Source organism: Cupressus sempervirens, chromosome 3 (genome assembly GCF_028749045.1).
Source record: "Cupressus sempervirens isolate cs-2001-9-10 chromosome 3, ASM2874904v1, whole genome shotgun sequence".
NCBI lineage: Eukaryota > Viridiplantae > Streptophyta > Pinopsida > Cupressales > Cupressaceae > Cupressus > Cupressus sempervirens.
This window is the reverse complement of record NC_143120.1, coordinates 260446827-260468330: the sequence shown is the minus strand read 5'-3', so window position 1 is coordinate 260468330 and position 21504 is coordinate 260446827.

The following is a 21504-nucleotide window of genomic DNA, read 5'->3' as shown; positions in this document are numbered from 1 at the left end:
AAAGTATATGTTCACTGCTGTGTCAAAAGGTAGACTGCATCGAAGTTAAATATGCGGCTAATCTTCAAGAGTCATGACTGATAGTCGTGACTCATACTTGAGTCATGTCTATCAGCGTGACTGCAGTAAACGACAAACCCAGTCGATATTATAATTGTTGATTCTTTAACTTATAGTCGATGCCCGATAATATATGATAAAGATTATATTATACAGTGAAAGGAGTTAGTAAGAATTCAAAGTAAATCGATATATTCATATTTATATTTTAGAATATGTATGTATATATATATATAAAATATCTTATACATATAAAAAACCTAAATATGAATATAAGAGTTATAAATAACTCTTCACTAATCTATACATTAACACTCCTTAGATTAGTAAGGTAAATATTCATAAGAGGTCTTTGATCAGTAGACTTCTTTTATACAATGTCAAATATAAGACATCATGACATGTGAGAGTTGGCCTGTCAGAACATCAATTACATGATATTCACAAAACTCTCTAGAGCAATGGCCTATCAGAATCATCAACTTAATGATAATCACCAAATACTCAGTGGTAATGGCCTATCAAAATATCAGGGCATGATATACACCAAGTACCAAAAATATATCTATACAAACAACTTGTAGATAATCAAATTAATGATATGAACCACCTAGTTGTTGATTTACAAGATAAAACCTTTACATGAAACACTTTCACAAAAATGAATCATGCTACAAGTTATTGTAAGGACATCACTTTACAACAACTTCTCCTAATACAAGTGAAATCCTTTTGAAGTCATCACTTCTTAAAGACTTAACATAGGTTTTATTAATATATAAAAGAAATATGTACAATAATCAATTTCTCTGAGACATGTCCTCAGATTTTACAATTACACCAAGTTCTTTGCGAAAATGTTCCACTTTTTTCTTAGCAAGTGGTTTGGTAAGAGTGTCTACAATTTGATCCTCTATACTAATATATTCTAGCTTGATTACATCCTTCTCAACCATGTCTCGAACATAGTGGTAAGGTATCTCGATGTGTTTTGATCTGTTATGAAACACATGATTAAGAGATAGCTTGATGCAGCTCTAGTTATCACAATAAATAGTAGTAGGTGGAAGTGGCTTCCCAAATAATCCAAATAGAAGTTTGCTCAACCACACAACTTCTCTTACTTCCATAGATGTAGCTATGTCCTCAGCTTCTGTAGAACTATGTGCTACTGAAGACTGGATCTGACTAAACCAAGATATCATTGCTGAGCCCAATGTAAAACAACATCCTGAAGTGCTCTTATGATTCTCTGAATTTCTAGCCCAATCAAAATCTGTATATCCCTTTAAATTCAATTTAGTTTTAGTGTATTTGAGACCATATCCAATAGTACCATTGAGATATCTGAGAATGTGCTTTGCTGCCACTAAATGAGTTTGTTTAGGTTTGCACATGAAATGACTAAGAACATTTACAACATAGCAAATGTCAGGTCTTATGTTCACCAAATACATTAAAGAACCAATTATTTGTCGATATAGAGTAGGATCAACACTTTCAGAATCTTCAATGTAATAACACACTTTAATGTGTTAAGTGGGTTTTTAATGTGCATTTGCATATAAAAAACTTATTAAATCGATGTAAGTGGCAAATCTAACTCATTAACATATGTTTTTGCATGTATAAGTTTATTATATATATATTAATACATTTAAATGGGATTTTTCTACATATTACATACACATCTTTTAAAATTACCACTTAATGGATTTTTAAAGTTAAAATACATGTTTTAATAACATGTAAATACACTATGTGGCAATTTTGGACCCAATTGCATATGTATGTAATATTTTAAAACCTATTTCACTTAGCCTAAGGTGAAGTGACAATTTTTTGTCCAATTGCATGTCTTTCAAAAACATGTAAATGGTCTCCAAAAGTGCATTTTGCACTAAGTTATTCACTAAAAGCTCATGGTGGCAATTTTTCAAACAATTGCATGAGTTTTAAAATATGTATTTGCTTTCCAAAAGTGCATTTAAGTGACTTTTAAAACCTTATAAGGCAAAATGGTGATTTTGGAGCACATTGCATGCATTATAATATATACATTTGCATAAAGAAATCTCGTTTTTATCTTGCAACCTACATTTGTGGCATTTTTGGGCATATTTTCACATGCAAATGCAAACAAAAAGTGCATTTTTACTTCAGAATATGAGACTTTTTTATCAAACACCCAAATGTGGTGATTTTTAGCCCAAAAACAAATGTTTTTGGCTTTCAAAACTTCACTTTTGGGCATTTTTGTCTAGAAATGGATTTTCTAGCCTTCAAATGCTCATATATTGAGCATTTCTTGGTCATTTTTGCCTAAAATCACTTAAAGAACACATTGGGCTACTCAAAAAGGGAGGGAGTTTGTTGAGCGTTTTCTTCATTTCTCAACCCATCTAGGACACATTTTTACTCAAAAATGCCCTAGTTTTGAGCAATTTGCACCAAATCAACAAATGATTGGATCAAGGTAAGTTTGAAAGCATTTCCTATCCTTTCTAACTTGCATTCAAGTCTTCTAAATCACTTGATATGCTTTGGATGTCATTTTCCAGATTCTTTGCATATGGCATTAATTTGGTCAAAGTTTGTTCCAACTTTTGGGCATTTAATCTCTCTAATTATCTCCACATGTCCAAATTCAAACCATGTTGTTTTAATTTCAAAATCTATTTAAGTATTTGGCTTTGGACAAATCTTAAATCTCTTTGATTTATTTTAGATTTGCTCAAGTTTTGGATAAAGACTTGTTTTTCTCATTCTTGGTGGGGTTGAGGTAAATTTCCTTGGTTATTTTCTCTAAGACATTTGTATGTGTTTGTTTTGTTTGTTCTTGCAAATATTTGTCATTTCCATTTTCAAATTTGTATCTCTTTTTGTGTGCATGAAGTTGCTCATTCTATCTTTTGACTTCTCCAAGTTGCATGTGCAAGGTTTCATTTCCTTGCATATGCAGTCAGGTGTGAAATCTCATTCTCAAAAGAAATGAAAGATCATCATTTTCCCCTCATGTGAATGCAAGTGTAAATCCCACCAATACACATTCCATGAACCCCCATATGGCTGCCCTATGGATGAAGAAGAATTTCCCACATGCTTGTTGGATACATAGTATGACTTACACCTATTAAAGCATGCTATGTTTCCATTTTAGTACACTTCACTCCTCATGTGTACATCTTAAAGCTCACTGTCCACATATGCAATCCACTCTAAAATACCCGTTTTTTGTTTTTCTGCTAATTTTTGAGTCATTATGAGCTTAACCCATTTCCTCATTTGTTGTCTGCAATCATCCCAAACACTTTCCCTACTCATACAATGCCCAAATCCATGTTTTTACACATCAAAAGTGAGAAATGGAGCCATCTATGCTTGAAGGAACATATAATGACTTTTTTCTGGAAACTCAATAATGACAACATGCAAAGAAGAAAGAGGAATGTGAAGCAAGAGAGATCACTTGATGGAGCCTACAACGAGGTGAAAGAATGATTACATGTATAAAGTTATTTCAAGTTGGTCAATGAACACTCAACGAAACAATCAAGGATACATATTCATACTCTAGTTCAAGATGCTTCCACCAAACATGAACACAACAATCATAGAATATTGGGCATCTTGTGGAAGCATGAAGACTAATAAAGCTTGATGTAATAGAATTTGCATCTTGTAAGACACTTAGAATATTATTTATAATCTGATGGAAAAATAAGATGTAATTGCATGTGATAGTATCATGTGCGAATTTGTAACATGTAATCAAGTTGCAATTGCATTAGGCATACAACTTTGAATGAAGTCAAAGTAGTTAGTTAGAGATAAGTCATGGTGGTTGAGCTTGTTCCACTTTTTCCAACACCTTTCTCTCTCCTATTTTCCTATATAAAGGAGGGAGCTCATTGTAAATAATCATCTTTTGGCAAGGCAAGAAAATTCTACCAGTTTATATTTGCACTCTAAGACTTTGTGCTTGGATGTAAATCTAAATTGTTATCAATGAAAGATGCAGCTTGCTTTCAAACTTTATGTTGACTCAAGGTGTTATGTGGAGACATTTTTTGAATATTGATTTTTTGTTTTGGAGCTTTGATCAAGAGGGATTTGATTCTAATTGTGTAGACTTTGAGCTAACAATTGCATTAAGAGCCAATTTGAATTGTTGAAGACTTTTTGCTGCAGAAGGACAAATTGTAAAAGATAATAGTAGTAGATTACTTAGAGTTGAAGCCTTTGGGTTACTATTTTTCTTTCACAAAATATAAAAAGTAAACTATTGCTTCTGGTGTTTTTCTTACGTCAATTCTAGGGTCACCGTTATTATTGTAGCAATAAGGCACTTTTTGTTAAGTCAAAAAGTTAGAGTTGTATGCAAATCATTCCCAAAAAAAGAGGAATTGATCAAGAGAACCATCCTTTTTGTGATTTCAATAAGTTCCTATTGAATCCACCTATGGTAAGAAGGGAGCCTCCCCTATTGTTGAGAGGAGAGAGAAATCTCATGAAATGTTGCCTGAAGTCACAATTTTGTAAGTCGTAGTTAGTGACATACAGAAAATTTAGACAACATTGTATGAAGTTGTAGATATAAATACTAATAGTAAAATCTCACTGCTAGTCGAAGCACATACACATATTTTGTTTGATCTTTTCTTTCAAGCCAATGTACATGAACATTATATCTTAACAACAAGCACTTTTTTACTATGAAGTTCTAACTTGTCTGAACACATGAACACTTACATTATTAAGGCAGCCCTTTGTGAATGTCAAAGTCTTACACATGAACATTGTTCATAACAATAACAAACCCTCTTTTTGCTTTATAATGTTGATGTTGACTCTTACACAAGAAGACTTTAAATGACTACTTCTTTGCATAGTTGTTGTAATCTCATGCCTGTTGTTCTATAATTGATCCAAAACTTCATTTGCTCTGTTGCAAAAATGTAAAAGCATAGATGTATACTCATTTTTTTTGCATTATATATATATATATATATTTTTTCTACTAGCATGATCATACCTATTGCTCCAATGCATTAATTTTCTTGTATATTGTATCTTGTTCAAATGTTTTGTTACTTCAATTTTTTCTTGAATACGAGTTGTCTACATGCACCAAATCACAATATGTGTTTCTTCTTCCTTTATATTGAAATATTGTAACATAGACTTTTCTTTTTATGATGCTACACCAAAATTGTAGCCAACATACTTCTTTCTTATTCCAAGTGCATCACTAATTTTTGAATCATGTGATCTTATTGAATTTGATGACAAAATGCATATACTTGTTCTTTCTACTATCGAAGATAATGAAAACACTTTGCATTATTCCAATGCATCACATTTGTAATAATAATGCTAAGTTTATGTTGACATTCCTTGAGCTTCTTTTTGCATCAACATTTGTTGATTATGTTCTCAACATCATCTTTCTTGAGTTACATCTTGTATTAGATGATGTTACTCCATCAGTAGCCTTGCTTGAATATTGAAACATAAGGTTTCAACATTATGAAATTTTATCACTTTAATGGTTCATTATTATTGATAATAGGTTGATGCTCCTGATACTTTTATGTGCATGATAACATAACAAACTAAACAAAAGGTTTCACACAAGGTGCATGTCCCTTTGATGTTTATATTATTCAAGTACAATGAAAATTTCTCGTGTCATTTCCTTCTTGAATGTTGATTACATCTCTTTTTATGATGAACTAAATTCTTATGTTATGCAAGTGTTGAACTTAAGGACATAATATGTGTTTTTTACTCGAGATGAGGAATCCATCATTGCTTAGATCTATTTGATCAAACCACCTTTACTTTGTGCATACGTGACACATGAAGACATTCTAAAGATGCATAAGACTCAATGCAGTTAACATGATGACCAAGGTAGGACAACCCGATAGGACAATCAACTAGTCATCACATGCAATGACTGGTTCCTTTGAACTTTTTTGCAAATTTCATTAATGGTTTTCCTTTATGTACATTACTTGTATAGCATAGGCATTATTAGTACATTATAGGCTACTCTCACAACTTGAGTGAAGGAAATACATAATATGTTCAACATATATGTTTTATATTCTATTAGTTGTGTAATGCCCCGCTAGGGAACCTAAAGGAAATTAACCTAAAGTTTCACTAAGTTTGGAAAACTTTTTTTTTGAAAGATATAACATCAACAAATAATATAGTGGAAGCAATAACTCACATACATACAACCATCATAAATAGATTACATCTCCTAAGGGTTCTATGACATTGAATCACATGTATAAGTTTATTAATACTAAATCTAACACATAACCAAAATCCACATTATGGAATAGTTGTCGGAATTACAATAGGAAAGGTAAACTTCTTGGTGGGGGGGAGGGAGGGGTGGATGAATCAGTAGTTTAAACTTGGATCCATAAAACTTTCACCATACATCCATCTCATTTATTCAATGTATAAACTGAAATAACATGTAAAGCATATACATCTAAATCATGTAAGCACATAAGTAATCACACACATAACACTAGATATGATTACCCAAAAACCCTCCAAGTGAGAAGGTAAAACTGGGGTGGGGATGACACCCACAAATCTTCACTACTACAATAATAAAGTGTATCCAATGAAGGTTACAATGTTTTGACCATGAATCATGATCTACCCTATGAAAGGTCTGCCCTGTTAAAGGCTTACAAAGACTATTAGGTCTCACTTTATTAGAGGATTTCAACACCCTGTTAGAAGTCTGCCTTGCTAAAGGACTTTAACTCACAACTAAGTAAGCACCCTATTAAAGGATTTCATACAACCTATTAGGACTACTCTGTTAAGAGATTTTGACTGAAATCACCTATTAGAATGTCTCAGCTTTGATCCTACAGTTAGCACTTGTTTGCCTAATATTGGATCACCTCTAAACACTTGTCTTCTTAATCCTTCTCGATCCGATATCTCTTTGTTGTATACACTTCTCTTTCCTCTGTTATGCTCTAACTAATTTTTCAATTGAAATCTCACTTCATGACTTCTAAGTCACCATGAATGCTCTATTTGCGCATGTAAACTTCTCTCTTCACTCCTTCAATTCCTTACACACTCATTCATGCTCACTAAAGAGTTTAGGGCTTTTTCCTTCTTAAGAAGACTTAGTGACTTAGGGTTAGGTATGAATCTACGGCTGAGATTCATCCATTTTGTCACTTAATCCTTCCCATTTTCTGATTGGTTGCATGTAATTGCATAGGGAATCCAACTAGAGATTCATCCTTATCTCCAAAATATTGTGATTTACCTTTAAGTTGGCTCAAAATTGGTTTACATAGGTGTTTGTGCCTTTACAAACAAATATGTCAAAACTATGTCACTTGGCATCTGAAGTCTTTGATGCTCGACATGCACTAATCTTTTTGCTATGACTTGACATCTATAACGCTCAACATCCACTGTTTACTTGGCTCCTGAATCACTCGGCATGGTCTATCTACTCGGCACTTGAGTGACTTGGCACTCACTCTGACTCGAGATGGTCTAATATTTACATGTTGTACTCAACATGTACTACTAGTTCAACATGAACTAAGTAGGTAACTTAAGTGTGTTGACACTCACTTGTCAAAACCAATCTAAGATCAACAATCTCCCCCTTTGACATGAGTGTCAAAAACACTGGAATATACATAAACAATCTTATTCTTCTTGAGCATAACATATCCATAACTCTAATTATATACAAAACTTCAAATTTTCAAAATTTTGCAATAACTTAGATACCTCAAAATCTGATAACTCTCCTTGAGTTAATGTGTCTGTTATGTACTCTTGCTGAGTAAATGTGTCTCTGCTGATACTCTTTGACTTCATGCTTATGCTCTTTCATCTGATATTTCTTGTATTTTGATGCTCTCCCCCATTTCTTACTTTCCTTGCGTCTCCCCCTTTGTCTTATTCTTTCATTCATTCTTATCATTCTCCCCCATTCTTATTATTCTCCCCCTTTTTGACACTTATGTCAATGGGCTATACACCTATAGTGTGTTTGTCTAGAAAGGATTTGTGGACATCTAATATCATCTTGAGAGCTGAATCCCATTTCTCACATGCTACATCCAATGATTTGATTTTGATGGCAAGCTCGGTAGCAAGGTGAACTAGACCATCTAAAGTAGAAAGATTGGGGTTTTTCTTCATTAAGGTCTCGGTATAGCTTAGCTCCTTGTGTATTATTTCCATATGGGGTGTGAGGGTTGCTTGTATGCTAATCAGTTTGGCCCTTGTATTAGCCTCATCTTCTATAAACACAACTAACTAACTCTGTGTCTGAAGCAATGTCCTGAAATGCTTCTCACTTTGAGCTGTATTTGTTGGTAGGTTGGCACCTGATGTAGTAATTCCAAACTCAGAATGTGACTTCTAGTCTCTTGGGTGAAGAGTGATGGGTTGCACAATTTAGTGTAAAATGAGAATATGTTCTCAAGTACCTTCTTCACATCCTCAACCTTGGTTGCTAATGCAACTTGAGTTAGTGCTATATCACTAGATATTTTCTCATGTACCTTGTTTTGGAACTTCTTTTCTAACCATTCTAATAATTTTGCAGTAGTATCAAGGTCTTCATTACTAACCTTCTCTACTATATCTGTCAGTTGGTCTATGAGTGACTTGGTCTCATCCGGAGTTAGTAGACTGAATGCATCTAAAAAGATGTCTTTTATGTCTTGTAGTGCTTGCTTCTACTTATGCTCCCTCATAACCATTTGTTGATGCTTTTTCCTTGCTAGGGTCTGCTGCAATACACCCATTTGTTATATTGTCATAGTATCATAATCATATTTTGGCAAAATTATCTCTTCATCAAGGCTTACATCTCCGTATTGAATGACTTCTTTAGCCTTTGATGAACTAGGGCTCGACACTAAGATCTGTAATGGAGTAGCATCTGTGCTCAGCTTCTAAAGAGTTTGTGTGGAAGGAGTGCCAGATGTTGGTAAGGCTACTAGAGCTTGAATGGAAACTTGTTAATTCACCTTGGGTGTCAGCTCTGTCTCTTTAGGCTTGTCGTGTTCTATCACAATGATTTGACTTGCACCTTGTCCTTGTGCTATAGGTATAGATAAGTCTATCCAACCTGTTTCTTGCTTTCCTACAGTGGTGGCTTGTTCTTCTGTTGTCTTCTTCTCAACAGTATCAATCTTGACACTTGTATCAACCTTGGTAGATGTAGTTTCTAGCATTTGACCAAAGGTTGTAAATTAGTAACTGAAGGGATGATAGAAGGTGGTTCTTGTGGATTCACCTTTGCCCTTGTAACATTAGTCATTGTCTTTTGTAGTTCATCTACACTGACCAAAACTGGATTTTCACAAAGTTTAGCCTGTAGTGTAGACTGATCTAATATCTTCTTTAAGTCATCTTCAGTAAGTGGATTGATGTTCTTAGCTGATGGATTAGAAAAATCCTTAACAAGTTATAGTCTCAATAGTCACACTAGTGTCATGTGGCAGACTGACACTTGACAATTGTGTGTCTTGCATACTCTATGCTTCTGGCTGCTCAGGCTCAACTGTTGCCTTGTCATCCACTTCCATCTTTGTTCCTCCTCTAACAGTGTCAACTTTATCATCATCTTCATCATCATCCTTAATACCAATGGGTTCTTCCTCACCTTCTTTTATTGTACTCAACCCATAAGTCACTTTCTACATTTGAGTGGTCTTCTGGACAACATCCTCAATGTTGTTTTGTAAAATGCTAAAGGCTCTATATTTAGGTACAAACCTAACTGCATGTTTCTTTAGAGCCTTAGCAATTTGTGCCTTTTTAATTCTAGCATCACTTGGGCTAAAGATGTTTCCCTTATTTGTTTCTCCAAGTTTAGACAATAATGTCATTTTTGCTCAACTCTGTCATATAGACTTCTTGGCATAGAGTTGGCAAGCTCTAGTGGAGTTGTCTTAAGCTTTGCCATCATGGCATATATGGCCTCCTCCACTTGGTTTTTCTCTACTTTACCCAAATTATCAAAATCAGCATGACCAAATCCTAATAGGTCTGCTCTATTTTTAATATTTTCTCATAAATTTTCAAGATCTGAGAGAGGATTGTGACTCACCACCTTAAATTGGCTGTTGTCATTTGACTCTGTTTTCTCCTCATCAGAATATGCTTCGGTAACATATTTTCTTCTTGGTCTCTTCTGCTCTTGACCTCCTTGTTATGTTTTCTTTGTCTTCTCCTTAGCCTTTTGGGTAGTTGCACACATGCTAGCCCTTGTTGTAGGTGCAGTGGGATTGGCTTGGCTAGGTTTGACAATTTTCTTAGCCCTTGTAATAGGTTGTGCCTTGGCCTTCCTCTTCTTTGGCTCAATAGGAGTAGGTGCTTCCTCAACTTCTTCTCCCTTGGCACCTTTTATCTCCTCCTCTTCTTGGTCTTCTCCCATGCCCTGAGTTAAAGAAAGAGGTTCTTGAGCTTGAGTTTCTTCTTCCTCTTCATCCTCTTCTTCCTCCTCAGCACCCTTTCCAAACTTAGCTTTCAGTTTCTTCACCAGCCTATCCTTCTTCTTGATAATTGAAGCATTCTTTAGTTCCATGGTGATCTTGGACTTTTTGACTTCATAATTTTCAAATATCTTTGCAATTTTGTCTACCTCTTCTGCAAGTATGGTTGTGATGGTTGTAGAGGCTTCATCTACATTTATTTCATAACCTAATGGTCTCAACCATCTCACCCTTGGTGTAGCAGCTTGCACAAAAGTATAATCAACATCCACAAGAAAAATAATGTCATCATAGTGTTTCTCAACTAAGGATGCTAGTATTCTTAGTCTCTTTTTCATTGACTACTTGAAATCTTCAAAGTAGCCAGTCATGAGAGATTCAAAATTCTCTCCTAGCTGCTCAATGTACTCTCCAATCTGTACTGAAACTGATCTATTGGTTTTCCATCCTACAATGCCAAATGAAGGGAATGTGTTTTGCACATAAAAGAATATATAGATCAAAATTGAAACAAATTTGCACTGTGCACTCTTAGTTTTCTTGATTGCTCCAAGGTTCTCCATCAATTGTTGTAATTGTAGCTCTGTTAGATCATATGTATGATCTTTCTTTACAATCTTATATCCCACATCCACAGCTATATAGGGCACACTATTCAATTTGCTAGATTGAAAGAATTTGTGTGATATAACCCTTACAATAAAGTCTAACAATGGATCAGTGATTGTATCTATTGTCATACCTCTTTTATTCCAGACAACTCCAATGTTCTTCTCAATCACTTCCTTAGAGCCACTTCTTAGATCTAGGGTTGGGTAACTAGTAACCCTATGAATTATTCTCTTAGTTATTTTAATAGGTCCATTTTGTAGCCATAAGGAACCGTCATGGATTCAGCTACTCACAATTCTTATCCATTCTATCTTAAACACATTTGGAAAATCTAGGGCTTGTGTTAACCCCTTCTTTTCAATGATTTTGAACTCTTCTTTCAAAACACCATTATCACATAACCTGTTGTATGCATCCCTAATCTCCACATCACCAATGCTACCAATTTTACAGTTATAGCATCTTCTCACGTTTTTTACCATTATTACATTTGGTGGAATCATCGATAATGTGCCAGAAGGGTCTTGCTTAAATGCAATGTCAGGGATAGCTTTGAAAATGGGTTGTTTAACTTCATGACTCGCTAATTGGACATTCAAAACTTCTTTCCCTTCTACATTCTTTGAACTAGTTGCCATACTGAGAAACTAGGGTTTATGAAATTCAAACTGTGTAGCTTGGCTCTTGATAAATACCTTAGGAAATCTGATAAACTAGTGTGAGATTGCTACTAAAATCTAATGCAAATGCTTGGAACGGATATCCAGATCCCCTTCTACTCTGCTCACTCTTTCTTGAATTTGAAATGATGAAAAATGAGCTAAAATTGATCAAATACCAATTGAAAACCCTGCAATTAATGTTGAGTGCTTACATAGTTGTAATCTCGGCATCAACCAATTTTAGCCTCACTCAGCATCCATTGATATTTCCATCATTCGGCAACCACTACGAGCTTGGCATCAACTAGCCAGACTGTTAGCTTAGCATCTTCTAGCATTCCACTCGACACACGTAGGAAATATTTCATGCTCGACAACAAGAAGAAAAACTCAAAGATTTAACTTGGATTTTTAACAACATCTTGCATCTTTTTTCGTGCTAATGTAATATTTTTAGTACTATCTCTTTTGGAACTGATGTATGATATAACCTTTAAATATCAGTCCCACATACCTTTTGATTGCCTAGTTTGATTAGGTGTGATCACTTGACCCATTAGGTGAAGTAATCCCTTCTCCATTTGATGTGTTGCAATCATCTTTCTTTTTCCATGTCTTATTCATCTCATCTTTGATGTGTTCAACATTTGCCTTGCCTTTGCCTTTATCAAATTCAAAACTTGGTGCCTTTGACCTAGTTGGACAATGTTTACTAATGTGACCAGGCTTCAAACAAATGAAACATGTGATTTGACTTAACCACCTTTTGTAGTTGCCACTAAAGTGCATCCTAATACAATTTTCAGGAACATTTCCATATTCTTGACAATAATTATAGCTATACCTTGTATTATAATCCCAATTATAAGAGATGCCATTGTTCCTTACCTTTGTTTGTTTGTTTGATGACCACATGGGTTTGGATCAGCATTAAAAAGCTCTATACCCATACTTTTGACAGTTGTATCAATATCCTTCAAATCTTTGTGTATGCACGGTCTTGGTTCTGCATTCATGTGTCTAATGACCTTGCTTGTTGCACTTATGGCAGTGAATCATGCGTTTAGGCTTGACATTCTGATTTGTAGTCTTACTTGTGCACACATTAGTAGTATGTCCTTTCTTACCACAATTATGATAAGCAGGTTTGGAGTTTTTTCCTTTGTCATTCCTTTCTTCAGCACTTTTGGATGATTCTCCTTCTTCAGTACTTGTGTATCCTAGTCCAGGGGTATCATTATTGGATCTAGGGGATCTCAATAGTTGCTCTAAGTATTTGATGGCTTCATTAGGCTTCTTGAAACTTTCAACAAATTTCTTTTCTCTCTTTAGGTCACTCTATAATTGTTCATTCTGCAACTTCAATGTAATTATCTCAATGTCCTTGACATTCAGTTCATAGTTGGCATTCATCATTTGACTTAGAGTATCCAATTGCATGTTGGAAATCTTGGTTAGCTCTGTTGACTTCTCTTCTAGTCTGTTGGTCAAAATTCTGTTGTCTTCTTCAATTATGGCTTTGTCTTCTATGGCTTTCTTCTTTTTTTCAACCACTTCACATAGTAGTATAGCTTGCGATTCTTGCTCTAATTTGAGATTTTTGATTTCCTTAGCTTGGGCTCTATTCTTTTTCATTAGATCTGCAACTGCTGCATCAAATTCTTTGGAGTCTTCATCTAGAAATAGCTTAGTAGTGTCTATCTCTTTGTATTGTGTGTCATTCTCTACAATAGCAATTTCTTTCCTTCTCTTTAAGGAATTCTTTAGGTCTTCTCTTGCTTGATTCAGTTGATGTAGAATGAGATGTATTTCAATCTCCTGATTCTTAATAATCTTTCCCAACTTGTAGACTTCCATTTCAAGATCTTTCTTCAAATTTGTAAAGCTTCTCTTTCAGAGAACAAGGCTCTGATACCAATTGTTGAAATTACAATAGGAAAGGTAAACTTTTGAGAGGTGGGGGGGGTGTGGGTGAATTAGCAGTTAAAACATGAACCCATAAAACTTTCACCACACATAAACTAAAATAACATGTAAAGCACATACATCTAAATCATGTAAACATGCAAGCAATCACACATATAACACTAGATATGATTACCCATAAACCCTCCAAGTGAAAAGGTAAAACTAGGGCGGGGATGACACCCACAAATCTTCACTACTGCAATTGTAAAGTGTATCCAATTAAGGTTACAATGTTTTGACCATGAATCATGATCTACCCCGTGAAAGGTCTACCCTGTTAAAGGCTTACAAAGAATGTTAGGTCTCACCTTGTTAGAGGATTTCAACACCCTGTTAGAAGTGTGCCTTGTTAAAGGACTTCAACTTACAACTAAGTAAGCACCCTATTAAAGGATTTCATACAATCTACTAGGACTACTCTGTTAAAAGATTTGACTAAAATCACCTGTTAAAATGTCTTAGCATAGATCATGTGATTGGCACTTGCCTACCTGATGACAGATCACCTCTAAACAGTTGTCTTCTTGATCCTTCTCGATCATATGTCTCAATGTTGTATCTTTCTCTCTATCCTTTGTTCTTCTCTAAGTGATTCTGCAATTTATTCTTCCTCCATAACTTTTAAGTCTCCATGAATTCTTTGTTTGCGCATGCAAACTTCTCTATACTTCTCCTTCAATCCCTTACACACTCATATGAAGTTTAGGGTTTCATCCTCCTTAAGAAGTCTAGGAGACTTAGGGTTAGGTATGAATCTATGATTGAGATTCATCCATATTGCGCTTAAACCTTCCCATTTTCTGATTGGCTACATGTAATTGCACAGGGAATCCAAATATAGATTCATCCTTATCTCCAAAAGATCGTAATCTATCCTTAAGTCAACTGAAAAATGATTTACATAGTTGTTTGTGCCATTACAAACAAATATGTCCAAATTGTGTCACTCGGCATATGAAGTCACTGATGCTCAGCATGCACTATATTTCTGCTCTGACTTGACACCTGCATTGCTTGGCATCCATTGTTTAATCGACTCCTAAATCACTCGGCATGGTCTATCTGCTCAACAATTGAGTGACTTAGCACCCATTGTAACTTGAAATGGTCTAATATTTATATGTTGTGCTCAACATGTATTACTAGTTCAACATGAACTAAGTATATGGCTTAAGTGTGTTGACACTCACTTGTCAAAACCAATTTGAGATCAACACAAAATTTTACCATATATCCATCTCATGCATCTAATGTATAAATTGAAATAACATGTAAAGCATATACATCTAAATCATGTAAGCACATAAGTAATCACACACATAACACCAGATATGATTACCCAAAAACCCTCAAAGTGAGAAGGTAAAACTGGGGTGGGGATGATACCCACAAATCTTCACTACTACAATAATAAAGTGTATCCAATGAAGGTTACAATGTTTTGACTATGAAACATGATCTACCTTAGGAAAGGTCTACCCTGTTAAAGGCTTACAAAGACTGTTAGGTCTCACCTTGTTAGAGGATTTCAACACCCTATTAGAAGTGTACCTTGCTAAAGGACTTTAACTTACAACTAAGTAACCACCATGTTAAAGGATTTCATACAACCTGTTAGGACTACTTTGTTAAGAGATTTTGACTGAAATCACCTGTTAGAATGTCTCAACTTTGATCCTACGGTTAACACTTGTTTGCTTGATACCAGATCACCTCTAAACACTTGTCTTCCTGATCCTTCTTGATCAAATGTCTCTTTGTTGTATACACATCTCTTTCCTCAATTATGCTCTAACTGATTTTGCAATTGAAATCTCACTTCATGACTTCTAAGTCACCATGAATGCTCTATTTGCACATGCAAACTTCTCTCTTCGCTCCTTCAATTCCTTACACACTCATTCACACTCACTAAAGAGTTTAGGGCTTCGTCCTCCTTAAGAAGACTTAGTGACTTAGGGTTATGTATGAATCTATGGCTGAGATTCATCCATTTTGCCGCTAAATCCTTTCCATTTTCTGATTGGTTGCATGTAATTGCATAGGGAATCCAACTAGAGATTCATCCTTATCTCCAAAATATCATAATTTACCTTTAAGTTGGCTCAAAAATGTTTACATGGTTGTTTGTGCCTTTACAAAAAAAATGTCAAAACTGTGTCACTCAACATCTAAAGTCTCTGATGCTCGGCATGCACTAATCTTTCTACTATGACTCAACATCTATAACGCTCAACATCCACTATTTACTTGGCTCTTGAATCACTCGACATGGTCTATCTACTCGACACTTGAGTGATTCGACGCATGAGTGACTCGACACTCACTCTGACTCGGCATGGTCTAATATTTACATGTTGTGCTCAACATGTACTACTAGTTCAACAAGAACTAAGTAAGTAACTCAAGTGTGTTGACACTCACTTTTCAAAACCAATCTAAGATCAACAATAATAAGTACGAATCCTATAAATAATATACAATTACAAAAGATGCCACCTGGCATTATCAGAATGCATAATCATCCACTGTACAAGTCACAGGATATGAAAAGCTCAAAGAATATACATCATAATTAAAATACACTGTCTCATAAGATCTCTAATAAAACAAGTATAGTACAACAAAATAATACTATCCAACATAATACAAGATAAAAAAGAAAGGATCAACTGCACAAGGACATCCAACATCGACATCCAATTGTCGGATCTCAATGGTATAAGAAAAATGCACCACCACCCGACCTTGCTGTAACCTAAATGGCCCACTCCCATTGTGCTAAGGAGATAAACTCAAGTCCCAAACAGGATAACAATCCTAACAGTCATAACTAGCATCTAGGTCAAGGAAAACTTGAAAGAAATCCATCTCAGAGGTACCAAGACATAACTGATATCTAAAACTAGAAGCAAAAAAGACACGTAGGAAATCTACTATGCAAGTGGGCTAGTGTCATCACATGAGCCAACTCTAAGCTTACCCTGGCAACCTCTTTGGATTCTGGAGCCCTAGTGTCTCTATGCGGCACTAGTATCCTCTCGTATAGACAAGGCATACTAACAAAGCAAGGTCGCAACCAAGCATATTCTCTAATCCCATCCTAGCTTGTATGAGCACTTGAGGCATGGGTAGGAAAACATTGACTCTTATTAATTCATTTTATTCCCATTTAATGGAATTTTATCACTTATTAAAATAACTTACAATGGGTTACAAAGGCAATCACTCTGGGCTCTGATCTCCATTGCAAGCCACTTCCCAATGTACACATAGATTACCTACCCTAGGCTCATAAAAGAATAACTCATAAGATCACAATTTTCACCTCAGTCCTTTACAAGCGACTAAAAATCACCCATAGATAGAACACAAAAATCACCTTAGTCCTTTACAAGCAACTGGAAAGCACCTAAAGACAAATCATAACATTCACCTCAGTCCTATACAAGCAACTGGAAAGCACCACAAGACAAATCGAAAGCTCAAAGGTTACAATAAGGTCACAATTATCACCTCATTTCTATACAAGCAACTGGAAAGCACTAACAAGCACCAATCTAAACTCATCATAGAAAACACATAACACATCACCATGGTTAGGTATAAAAGATCATATACATAGCAAAAACCCCCAAGCCTCTAGTAAACATCTTGATTTGGTCAAAGTACTAAGTCAAACTTAAAACCTACAATAGTAAATGTCACATCATATAAGGCACAAAACAATGCAACTTTCATAACTCATTTGGTTTTGAAAACATAATAGTTCAATTTTCATAAAGGTTTTCAAGTTTTCATTTTTGTTTTCAAGTATTACAAGTTGACAGGGTTTTTCGATTACAATCCAAGGTTCACATTTTCATTGCCAAAGTATCAAATTTACTAAGGTTTTCAAATTATCAAAACATGTAATAAAAATCCTCTAGTATTAAAAATCATTTTCATTTAAAATTGACTCGTCTTGAGCAAAATTTGAGTTTTATTAAAAGCCATCGATTTCCCAATTGAATTATAATTATCAATATAACGCATATACATTAAAAATAATTCCATTTATAAAAATCTTCAAATTAAACATTATTAAAATCTAATACTAATTATTAAATTATTATTAATCACTAATAAATAATTTTGTTTATTTATTAATAATAACAATTATTAAATACTTCAACAATATTACTAATTAATATTTAAACATTATATAAAAACATATTTTAATATATTTAAATTACTAATAAAAAAAACTAAATTAAATACTTACCGTTACTTTTAAAGCCTGTAGGGTGGAAAGTGTTGCCACGACAATAGGCAGTAGGCTTGTTGTTGGTAACCTTAACGTCGTCGGCAATAAAGAAGGCATGAGGAAAGGAGGGTAGGGGGGTGGTTGCCCCCGCCCACCATTATATAATATTTTTATTTATTGAAAACAAACAAACTACATGCCCCCCCTCCCCATTTTAAATAAATAAATAAATATTTTATTATTATATTTTTTATAATTATCACAATACTTATAAATTACTATGGTAATTATATAATTTTATTTTTTTGATAAATTACCAATACAACCCTAGTATAGCAACTAAGATTAAATAATCAAGACTTATAAAATAAATATGGTTTTCTTTTCAAAACACACATCCTGATTTTAACAAATCCATTATGAATCGCCCAATTTACCAAACAAGGCTTTCAAACCTTCATTTCATTTATAGATGATTTTAAAAATGAACAACAATAAAAAAAACACAAACAAGGTTTTCAACCTAATTGAATTCTAAAAATAATTTTATTCAGAAACAGAGAAGACAAATATATCAATGAAAGAACTATTGTGCAAAACCCATAAGATCCTACTTGGATTTGATGTTAAACAAGCAAGAACTTTTCCTTTTTCTTTCAAAAGCCTCTTCTCAAAAATTGGCTCCTCCAAACCTTCGTATGGAGAAATAAACTCTAATTTTCTAATAAAGAGCTTTCCCCAAATTAGGGCTTTGAGTTTGCAATCACGTGAAACCCTTTTTCCTTTATTATTTTATTATATTTTAATTTCATATGCAACCTTTTGTAATTTAATTAAAATAACTTTATTAAATCATTTCCTTTCTCTTTAGTTAATTCACAAGATGTTTTTAATAAAATATTTATTAACTTGAATAATAATAATATTTAGAGTTTATTATAAAAATGAAACTCTTAAATATATTAGTATTAAATTGAATAAATATGATTATGCCAAAATTAGAACTTTAACTGTATCTTTAAATTTAATTCTTTTAATTAATTGATCTCAGTTAATTAAATATAATTAAATATTGATTTTTCTTTATTAAATTCATTAAATTATCTTTTAATTTGATTTAATTATAATTGAAAATCACAATAGACCCACAAGAGTAAACATGACAACTCAACTGAAGACAAAGAACATAATCAAACTCTAGGGTCAAAATCATGAATTCACATCACTAGACGAATTTGGAAGGGTAACTTAGATACTTGTCCTACTTTTTAGGACAATTGGCTAAGGGTTAGGATTTGGACTCAAGAATTATCTCCCCTCTTTTACCATAGAGATAATGCGATAAGCCATGCTCATCCTGAAAATTCAGGGAAATTGATGCCCAATACCTATAATCTGCATAAAATTTGAGCATGTACATACACATATAATCTAAACTGAATAGGCAATAATGGGGAGTGGCGCATCGTGTAGATCCCGACTAGTAGGTGACTACTACTCCCTCCCTCAACCACATCATAAATGTCATACATAAAGTAAAATATACAAGTACACCATACACATGCAAGTATGGGGCAAGTATCCATAGAAACTACATATAAATCATCCATCCATCTAACATCATGAAATAATTGAAAGTCACTAAATAAATATACATATATCATCATAGAAATAATCTTGAACACATGAAATAACTAAGTATCATGTAGCTCATCAAATAAATCAACTGAGTATGAAATAACATCTAATGAAATCTAGTAACCAAGTACCACCGATCATAAGACATAACCATCAAACTAGCTTAAAAAAAATTGGCAATCCAACAAGGAAAGTAAATTAGGGGTAGGACTTACAAGCTGTATATCAGTTGCATGATCAATGTGTATTAATGAAAGAACAATCAATACAAAATATACATGTGAATCAATATTGTGAATGAAATGTATGAATCACAATTTGCACTGTACTAGTTGAACATAGGGATCTGAGTGTCATGCACCTTATATGTAACCCCTATATTCTCACACTAAATTTAGGCATGAGCAAAAATTTAGTAACAAGTAGATTACTTAGTTGCCACGCAAATTTTTGAACTTGCATATAAAGGTTACCTTGCCACTATCCTTGGTCGACATGTAGAATGACAGATTATCTAACAAATAGGCCCAAATTTTGACATCTCAAACTAACCAACTTTTACCATGTGGCAAATCGCAACATGCATAAACAACTAGCTTTTTAGATTAGCTAGTAATTTGGTTATATGGAAAAAGTGTGTACAAGCCACATGTGTACATATGACAACTTACAATATCAGGGCCGTTTTGTTTGCAGGAATTGAACTAGAATAAGAATATGGAAATTCCTAAGATTTCTAATTCTCAGTTTGGGTGCACCAAATTGAAATTGAGAATTAGAATTAGAATTTCCATTTTGGCCAAAATAAGAATTTGATATTCCACCTCAACAGGTGAAATTGGAATTGACAATTGTAATTCCCTTTTTGACTTTCACAAATTTGATCAAATTTTTGAATCCACTCAATCATGCGGGTTTTCTAGTAGGTCATTAACAAGCTTTTGCAAATGATCATTTCATGACGATAAACTCCCACTAACATTATAGGTTGATATGTGCTAATCATTGTGGTATTTTGTGGTGATCTATAAATTTTTATTGGCCCAATTTGAAATCATGGAGAAACAAATGTTCTTGGTTGCAAATAAGATTGATTAGATTTTGAAGAGTATATTCATTACCTGGAAGAATAAGCGATTTATTGGTGTCGAAGCCATATTCATCCTTGGCCTCTTCTAGTAAACCACATAACAAATAATGATTTGAATGACTAATTTGGATCATAAACCATTGGTGGTTTGGAGTAGCATAAGCAACCATGTGACTAGGTGGGATGTCTTTAGGAACTAAGTTTTGAGATAAACCGACATACAACATCCAATACTCTCGTAGTCAAGAAAAGAGACCAATAATTTTTGATTTTGTCACTGTGGGGTAAGAAGTGGTTGGGTGAATTGGTTGCTCTCCATTGTAATAACTTAGCATACAAATTTCAAAGAAAATATTTGAGAAACTTGTTTGAAAGTTTTAGCAGATATGAGGATTTTTTTATAAATGTTTGTAAGAACAAGTGGAACCCAATTGCCATGGAAATATAGGAAACTGTCGATAAATACATTGATGAAATTGGAATGATTGAAAATGACACTAGGGAGAGTACTCCACTTAAAAATTTTATGTGGGAAAGTTCACAATTGAAAAGTATTTGTTTGGGTTTGGTGTAATGCCCTACCAGGGAACCCAAAAGAAATTTACCTAAAGTTTCACTAAGTTTGTCCAATATTTTTTTTATTAAAAAGACAATAACTTAACAACAACATATATAAATATAGTGGAAGCAATAAAATACACATAA